A 9,631-nucleotide genomic window follows, 5' to 3' on the forward strand; every position below is an offset into this window, starting at 1 on the left:
AGGAATGTTTTCGGGCTTCATTGAACTAACACAAGGACACTTTTGGACATGACGTAACAGGTGTTTCAGAGAAAACTTAGTAAAGAGAAAATATATTTATATTGCTTATAAATACATTATCCATGAGTACATTTAGTTCAAACTTCATAATTACTCTGCAAATTAAGCCAAATTTTAATGGGAAGAAGGTCCTCAGATCATTCTTTTTGTGAGTGTATATGCTGTGCATTATTTCCCTAGTGCACATGAGTTAACAGTAAGCGAAACATTTGCAATAATAGGAGAAAGAGAAGTTCTGTGTTTAAGTATAAGGGTTCAATACACTATAGAAGACTACAAATAAGACAACATCAAAACAATAAAGCCAAGTCCAGTATGTAGATTTATGGGAGTGTTCCTAAGTGGAATATGAAGTATGAGGCTTTTCCCTTTCTAAATCACGCTTACTAATCGCACGAATTTTTAAAAGTAGAATGGAAGAATAATTCTGGTTCCAAAGCAAGTCAGTTATAAGGGCATGGATTTAACTGGAAAAAAAGTCCATCTTGAGAGAGCAGGGATTATAATAGCAATGAACTAGTGGTTAAGATCACATTTCTTTTTCTTTCCTTTACTTGCATTTTGTTGTTGTTGTTGGTCTTGGCACTTGAACTCTGAGCCTGGGCGCTGTCCCTCTGCTATTCAGCTCAAGGCTACTGCTCTACCACTTGAGCCACAGTGCCATTTCCAGTTTTCTTGTAGTTAATTGGAGAAAATAGTCTCTTGGACTTTCCTACCTGGGCTGGCTTTGAACCCCAATCCTCAGATCTCTCCACCACCTGGCGTAAGATCACATTTCTAACAGTGTACACTCAGCATATGCAATGTATATGTTCATTTATCTTTCTATGAATTTTTGAGTTAAAAATCTGGACTACAGCTTAGACTTTTCACTCACAAAAATGTTTGTAGTTTAAAAGTCGATACTTCTGGAGAAATAAAACCTATGAATGTAAAGGAGTCTGGCATGTTCAGTTTGCATGCAGCCTGGGCAGAACAGTCTTTGCCACACTACCAGCCAAAACCTGGATTGGAAGAATGTCTCAGGTGATGGAATACCAGTCATGAGCAAGATTGATGAATAAGAGCTTGAGACTTTTGCATACATACATACAAACACACACATACACACAGAGGCACTTATATGTGCACACACAAATACAGAAATGAAACAACTCTTAGAATATTCAGAAAAGTTTTAAAAAAGCAATAGAAAATATGTCCTGAGTAAGAATTAAGAGATAAATTTTAATATTAGAAAGTCCTCAAGTGAACTTTCTTCAAAAAGATTTGAGACTATTACATAGGTAGGGACGAGGAATAGTAAGAGAGTTAAGTAATTATTATTAAAAGGATCGAATGAATCAGAGATACCAGCAGGTGCATCTGAAAATGATCATATCCTGTGTGAAATTTAGATCTTTGAAAATAGTACATAAACACTCTGAGCAGTCATTCTAGTGGATAATATCATTGGAGAAGTTCAGATTTGCTAGTCTATGTCTAGATTAAATAAACCAACAATCCATGGCAGGGCAATGTGATACAAGCTTGGAATTCTAGTACTCAGACTAAGGCAGGAGATTAGAGAGTAGAATTAAATAGTGATACTTTCCCTGGACCAGGTAGTATAATTTTGTCTAATAAAACAAACCAAACAACAAGAAAGGAATACACAGTTGGAAGTTTGGGCTAATTTTGTCATTATGTTTTGAAAAGTCAACATTCCTATTGAAATGTAACTCGTATATAATCTTCAGTTGTGTTTTAAAAGCTCTCTTCATTACAGAACATTCCCAGATTCCAAATGGCTCATGATTCCCACCCAAAATTTGAAAAAGTAAGCAAGCATCATTCTGTTGGATTCCAAAGAAATGACGAAGGATTACAAAATCTTAAGCCTAGAGAAATAGCAAAGTTCATCAAATGCAGGACTTTGTAGATCTTGCTAAATTAGAATTTAGAGTTAAAATAAATATTTTAGTTTTGTTTGTAATTTAATATTTTATAGGATGCTACAAAATTCTTTTTAAGTAGAGGGTTTAATTGACAAATTCACAAATGTTTCTGGCATTCTATTTGCCTAGAATATGCTTTCAAGAGAGTTATAATTAGATCTTAGTTAATAGATAATTCCAACAGTTCATGTATAAGATGATAATGTAAATAATCTAGACAGAGTTGCCAACAAATCAATATTAATTTATAAATATAGAAAAAAATTGCAATTTTTGAGGGTTTTGTATGACATTGTATGAAGAGAATAATTGTGTGACATCTTCTTTCTTCTACCTATAGGTAACATAGGAAGCAAGTTCCTTAATTACCTGCCTCTGTATACAATGAGAAAAATGCTACATTTGGGATTTGTTTTTGTTTTATTGGTTTGTCCTAGGGCTTGATATCTGGGCCTGTAAACTGTCTCTGAGCCTGTTTATAATCAAGGATCGTGCGCTACCACTTCAATCTCAGTGCCACTTGTGTCTGACTTTTTCTGAGTTTATTGGAGATTTCAACCATAATCTTCTGACCTTAGCATCCTGAATATCTGTGATAGTTTAAAAAGTATAAAAGTGAATAACATTTGCAAGTGTTCTGATCTCAAGTATCTCACTAGGGGAAAAATGATGCAACTCAGTTTATTGTAGTATTCTTTCCAGAACAAGGAGTGCATCACATTATCAGAGGTGTAGTATTTTTCACAATAGAGATAAGCTATTCATGATGTGAATTAAGGGAATTTTAAGGTGCACTTTACAAGTTGGAAACTATTGGACTAGGATGACTTTATAGCATAAATCTTGGGATTGATGGTCATAGAAATAATAGCTTACTCTGATAAAATTTGCTTACTCTTGAAGAATTAATTACAGATGCTTCATAATTTTTTCCTCTACGAGAATGTGGCTATTTTTCTGTTGACTTCTCAATTTGTAACACTCCATTGGAAACTGCATCTATTGCAAAATTACATAACATGCAAACAGGTACTGTTTTGAATATCTCAGGTATGGAATGTTCAGAATTTGAAAATGAGTATTTATTAGTCATAGGAATTTTGAGGAACATATATATTCTGTCCTCTTAATAACTTATTTACTTTTAAAAGTTATGGGTTTCCATAGAATTAAACTGTTTTCGGTTTTTTTTATGAGAAACTACTATATTTATTCTTTTTTCAAAATATTGGCAAGTTTATTGTGAAAATATTGTCTAGTTGGATAACATTCAAGTTGATGACTCTCTGATAAAAAGGAGTAATCCATTCAAATTAGATGCCAAATAGTATTGATTTTTAAAAAGTTGCTACATAAAATGAAGAATAATATTTACTTTAACAATACAGTGAAATTATATTTTATGCAGCTTATTTTTTAATTTAGTTTTATTGTCAAATTGATGTACAATGGGGTTCCAGTAATTGTAAGGTAGTGAATACATAACTTTTCAAACTTGTTACCCACTCTTTCATTTTTCTCACAGTTTTCTTTCACCTCAATACGCCTCACAAGTTGTAATGTACATTTCCAACATATTGTCTTGTGAGTAATGCTATTGCATTGTCTTCCCCTTTGTCCTTTGTCTCGCCATTTTGTTGTTCCTCTTCCCTTCCCTAATTAAGTTAAATGTATACACAGGCTACCAAAATCAAATAGAGCCAAGGACAAACCATAGGGGTAAAAACCCAAAGAAAATAGAAATCACATAGTACATTAAAAACAACTGCAAAAAAATCTCTGTTTCCATATCTTGGAGTTCATTTTGCTCAGCATCAGCTTATATCTTCATATAGACACATAAAGCCACTGGAAAATAATAGGTGCCTGGACACTATATCATGTGAACAACATGTTAGAGTTTTTGATGGTAAAGGTTGAATTAGGATTGGGGAAAACGTGATTTTGATAAAGGGATTTCAAAAGAGTTAAAAAATTATAACAGGCATATTTTAATTGTTCAAACTTTTTAACAACTTAGCCTATTAAGAAAATTGCCTGGGAAAATAGGCTTTCATGCAAATAAAGCTATGGAGACTTAGTTGAGAGGGAGAAATGTGGGTAAAGATAGCTCATTTTCACAATAAACAAACAAACTTCAGAAACCTTACTGTAAATCCTGTAGGTTCCCTTGAGAATTGTCCTTACCCAGGAAATATACTCTCACTGTGTGAAATTCAAAGTTCTTAAAAAAACCTAAGACATCAAAATTTGTGAATTGAACTTTAATTACCAAAATTATTCTTTGAAAAAGATAATTTGGGTCAAAATATTTAGGCAGAAAGTGCCCTCCAAAATGAAAGAAGGTATTGGGTTCACGCTTTTCTGTTTGTAACACTTTCCCCAATGTCTTTGCACGTGAAGCACTGAAACACAGAAAAAAAATCTGATTGGATACTCCAATGATTACACATTTCTAAGCAGCTCACAAAAAATAATATTCTTATCAACATGAGGTAGTGAAGATTTCTCATTACATAAGCCAAAAAGTTTGGGATCAGAAAAGAATTGAGAAAATTGAAAGGGTAAGCAAACAATGTTCTTACAAGCCCTATCTAAGCATATTGACTTCAGCAGTGGAGGGGGGCCAGAAATTTTGATATAGATTTTCTTAATATTTTTGCTACCTAAAGTGATTTTACAGAGCCTATATGGCTCACTACAATGCAGAATAGATTGAATGAAGACAGGAAAATAAATTCTACGTTCAAATGAGGCAACTTCAAAGAGTTTTAAAAGAGAAACCATGAAGATATAGAGGGGCGGGTTGAGGAGGATATCTTATAGACTTTCAGCTTCACTGAACTTGAGGCCAAGAAGCTGTGCTTAATTGGAAATCAGGCAAGAGCTAAGAGGAGGACATAGATTTAGGACTTACAAGCATTGTCTTTTGTAACAGACACTGTCACCCAAGGTATGGATGATTTAACTCTATTCTTTTCCATACATCTTGCTGAGCAAATGCAAGACCAAGAGAAAAATAATCTATTGAAATATTTTTGCAAAGTATAACTTCACTGATCCTGATATGGTATCTAAGGAGAGTCCTAAAAGAGAACATAAAAGTGGAATATACTTTGGTTTCCTCTAAGCATCTTGTTAGCAAAATATATCTTTGAGGTTAGAAGTGATTGAACCAAAAAGTAGTGGAGTACCTATTTTTGTGACACTTTAGACACAAGAAGACTTTCAAGGTAAAAGAAAAAAAGTATAGCTAAATATTTGTGATCACAACTTCTTGGACTGGTTTTGTGGAGACAAAGTTTTACATTAGAGTTTGTCCTCATTAACATAGATGTTGGTTTTTTGTGGCAACCAAATGCAACGGTGAAGTTTAATGGACTCTCTTAGACAAGTAAACAGCATGGTAGAAAAAATGGCAAATAATATTTAGTAAATTAGTTTGGTTAATTACTTTGCCAGAACAAAGAATGAAAGATATAATTCAAAATCACTTGACTTAAAAGTTTGAGGAAAGAGTAGTGAAGAGAGATGAAAGAAAACATAGAGGACTTTTCTGTCTCCAGTGGAGTAATGGGTTCTTGATCTTGTTTCTTCCATTCTATCTTCACAAGCTATCAAGGGTGGCTGAGGACTGGATTATCCATTGCAGACAAAGAGAACTCACAGAAGAAAATATTTGCAGCAGATGTAGGTGATTCTTAACCTTAGACAATCTATTTAAATCTGTTCAAAATTCTCTGCTACCCAAAACTGCCCTTTTTGAACAGCTTTGTTTGCTTTTCCCAACACTACCCTTCATTGACTATTTAAAATTTTGAGAGGTCACATTCATCCTCTCTAGAGATTGCTGTTTGGTTGTGATTTTTGTGTGTTTTTGTATTGTGTTGTGTTTTCTAACTAAATTACAAAAGGTTTTGCAAGTGTATTACAAAAATATGTCCATCTAATTGTCCAATGCTCCTTGATCAGAGTGACTCCTTCTATCATTCTCAACCAACCCCTTCTCCAAGATTTATTTCAGATTTACCACTTCCTTTATCACATGTGTACATTGAGTATTCTAGCTGTACATGCCCCTTGTTCCATTTTTCATTCATTCTATGCCTTTACTATTATTCCTCTCTGGTTTCAACTTCCTGATAGTCATTCTGTTAAACTGTCTGTTAATATTTTGAAAGGTTTATATACATTCCACCGAGTTTTAATCCTGCATATACTTGAACTGATGTCAGCTTATATTTCCATAATTCATTCATCTGCAATAACAAGTTGCAAGACTGGAGATGTGAAGCACCTAGACATGATTTTATTCTCATCCATTTGGAAGATTAATCTTTAGTCAACAAGAAAGTTTAAATATGGCTTAGAATATATTCCTAACTACAAAATTTTATAAATGGCTTTGTAAAAAGGTTTGTGATTATTTTATTTTACATGGGATAATATTTTCTACTACCTATAAGTTTTGGAAAAAGAAGAAAACCACGATTTACTACTATAGAGGAATATGGTAGAAACAGAAGACAGATTTTATGTTTGTCATATCTCTGATGAGTACCCATATTCATGACTTTAAGTCATATTTCTTACTATGTTAGATAGATAGGGAAAACATAAAACAACATATGATAAGGCATCTATTTGTGACTTTTCAAAATATACCTTATTAAGTGATGAAACTTACTTTATTAGCTAGTTTTGGGGTTTGTATTATGGGAGGTTGTTCTATTTGACACATTTCTGGAAGGCACCTACTGAACAACACAAATGGTGGGTGGTACTATTTCTACACTTTAATGAATGGTTGAACCTGCTTGGCATTAGTGCTGGATAAATAAATCAACTCTATTGTAATTTGCACCCTAAACTTGAAAAATTTGTAATGTCACTATCGTCTACTTGTCAAATGTTATTTTGGTGAGTGTGATTTTTAAAAGATTATTTCAAAAGGAATCTGTTTTCAGGAGATTAAATGTAGGTTGTCATTTGTTTGTGAATGATAACATTTTTATACAACAGAACCAAGTTTTACTGAAGTACCAGTATTTTGAAGCATTAACGATATTCTCAATTAATGTTTTTGTGAATTATATTTGACCTGAAGTCAAGTTTTCCTAGCCTTGGTAGACTAATTATGGATCTATTGTTCTAGGAACTAATTTTTTGGCTTACTTATGCTGGACAGAAATCTTTCAGTAATCATCAGAAGAGGGGTATTAAAAATAATTTTGTGACATTTGTGATCTTGGTCACACATATGGGCTGGTCATTTGTTTGAAAGTTTGAATTACTGTACTTTCAGATTTTGTGATCTCATCTTTCATTTTAAGTTGCACTGCATTTCACAATTGCAAACTGCTAATTCCGGTGTCATAAGGAATTGAGATGGATTTTCAATTACTTTCTGTTGACATGTTTCATGAGTCTAGGTGAGAAATCTTGCCCTTGTTATCTGATGAAACAGATAACTGGGACCTGGGATCCTAGGACCCATGGGTCCTGCAGAAGAGTAATGCATTTTAGATATCATATCATAAAATTTGGGTATAATCAGTAGGAAGGCTTCCGAAATTGGAGAAAAATATTTTGGAATCAGTGAGTTAAAACAATAAACAGAGCAGCAGAGTATAGTCCATTATAGATTAGAGGAAAACAACAATTTTTTTTTACAATGTGAATTCAGAAGACCAAGAACACTTAGAAGGTATCAAAAGTTTATACCAAAGACATTGCATTGATACTTTTTATATTCAAATGTACATTCTAAACCTTATTATTTATATTCCAATCTATTTATTGAAATAAATATTTATTTATTTGTCAAATTATCAATTAATTCTAGTAAGTTTCACTGTGTGAAATAAAATATTAGCACGTATAAAGATAAAATATGTAACTATATATAATATAAGAAAAAGGCACATGTTTTTCAATGTACTGTTGTGGTTAGGGTATCAAAGGCAACTGTGTTTTAAAGTATTATTCCATTATTTCTACCTCAGTGTTGGTAGAGTTGGACCTAAAGCTTTACCATTTGTAGATTTACAGCCTAGAGGCAAGAGGAAACAATGTGATAAACATTACCAATTTAAGGCCTAATATCAAGGAGAAACATATAGACTTCTCTTGTAACTATGAAAATATTGGGTGAAAGAAAGGCAGTAGTGTAAATTCCTGCCTGGTTGGATGGTAGACTGGCCAGGACATTAGGTAATCATGCATGTCAAAACTTTTTCACCTTCTTGGCTTTAGCTACTTTTGAAATATTAGGTATAAGAAACAATTATATTTTGATAAAATACCTTCTAGTCTAAACGATTCTGTCTTAATTGTTCATCTCTCTATGATCCTTTTTAACTAATATTAGTTTTGTTCCAGTAAGACAATCTATGCTGTCAGGGTAAGATATTCTGGTTGGTCTGTTGCTACATGGAAGAAGAGTAAAGGGTCAGGTAGACATTTGTGCCAGTAAGACCTCATTTAGGAATTTTAAGCTGCAGAAGTTTAGAAGGAGCTCTTAAGCCAGGCTTGCTTTGAATCCATTAGCTCCACAAAGCTAACTCAGTTGATAAATAAGTACTTGAAAAGCTATCACCTTTGGACCTAGCTATAAAGGCTTCAAAGTATGATCAAATTTAAAATGAAAAAGACTTAAAATAGTCATTGACAAAAAAATTGCAAATGTGAGCAATCGACCAAACAATATGTTTTTTCCAATATACACAGAATTTTAGAGAAGTAAGATCAATAGCATTTTTAGGAACAATAAGGTTTCCTGGTTACAAAAAGTCAACTAAGGATATATGCCTTTATAAAGATTGCATCATTAACTACTTAACTTTACAGGATACTACATGCTTCAGCAGCACATTTACCCAAATTACAACAATATAGAGATTATCATGGCACTTGCACAAGGATGATATGAAAATTTGTGAAGTATTCCATATTTTTCATTCTTCAGATGTAAGAAATGAAAAACAGTTATTAAAAAATTGATTACAAAAATGCAAGTCATTATGTCAAAAATGAACTTTACAACTTTGGTGCGGGGAGGAGGCTAGTGAGGAGGATTGAGTGGGGGGGGGCAGAGGGAGGATGGGAAGGGATGGGAAGGGGAAACAAAGGAGGAGGCTACAATGCTGGATAAGAAATTTACTCATTATCTTGCCCATGTAATTGTAACCCCTCCGTACAGTATTTTCACAATAAAAAACTAAAAAAATACAAATGTAACAACACATATAATTCATTGAACTGAAAGTTAGTTAGACATCAGTGTATTAAATCCTCACCTTAGAAAGGCCTTTATATAGCATAATCTTTACAAAACTTTTGAAAGTAGATAACATTGTCATTTTATCCCAAAGAAGTAAAATACTATAAGGACTTAGGTAAAAAAGGAATCTTAAACTTTTTCTATATGGAATGCTATCTGAAATAACACATTTATTAATGAACCTATATATTATAAAACAATGTAGAATTCAAAGTATTATATCTAGGAGAGAATGAAATAGATTATGGACATTATACAAACAAAATACAGATTATTTTAAATTATACTTTTTTCAGACAAGCATCAGAAATATTTTCAGTTTCTGTACTACTCATTTCAACAGATAAGTTAA

The 9,631-nt window shown here is 32.8% G+C and overlaps 1 pseudogene; it reads left to right on the forward strand.

The window, feature by feature from the left end:
• The first annotated feature begins 8,854 nt into the window (after positions 1 to 8,854).
• On the forward strand, positions 8,855 to 8,954 carry LOC122103058 (annotated as a pseudogene).
• The last annotated feature ends 677 nt before the right edge of the window (positions 8,955 to 9,631 follow it).

The sequence above is a fragment of the Dipodomys spectabilis genome, unplaced genomic scaffold (assembly GCF_019054845.1).
Source record: "Dipodomys spectabilis isolate Male_0828 unplaced genomic scaffold, ASM1905484v1 ptg001500l, whole genome shotgun sequence".
Lineage (NCBI taxonomy): Eukaryota > Metazoa > Chordata > Mammalia > Rodentia > Heteromyidae > Dipodomys > Dipodomys spectabilis.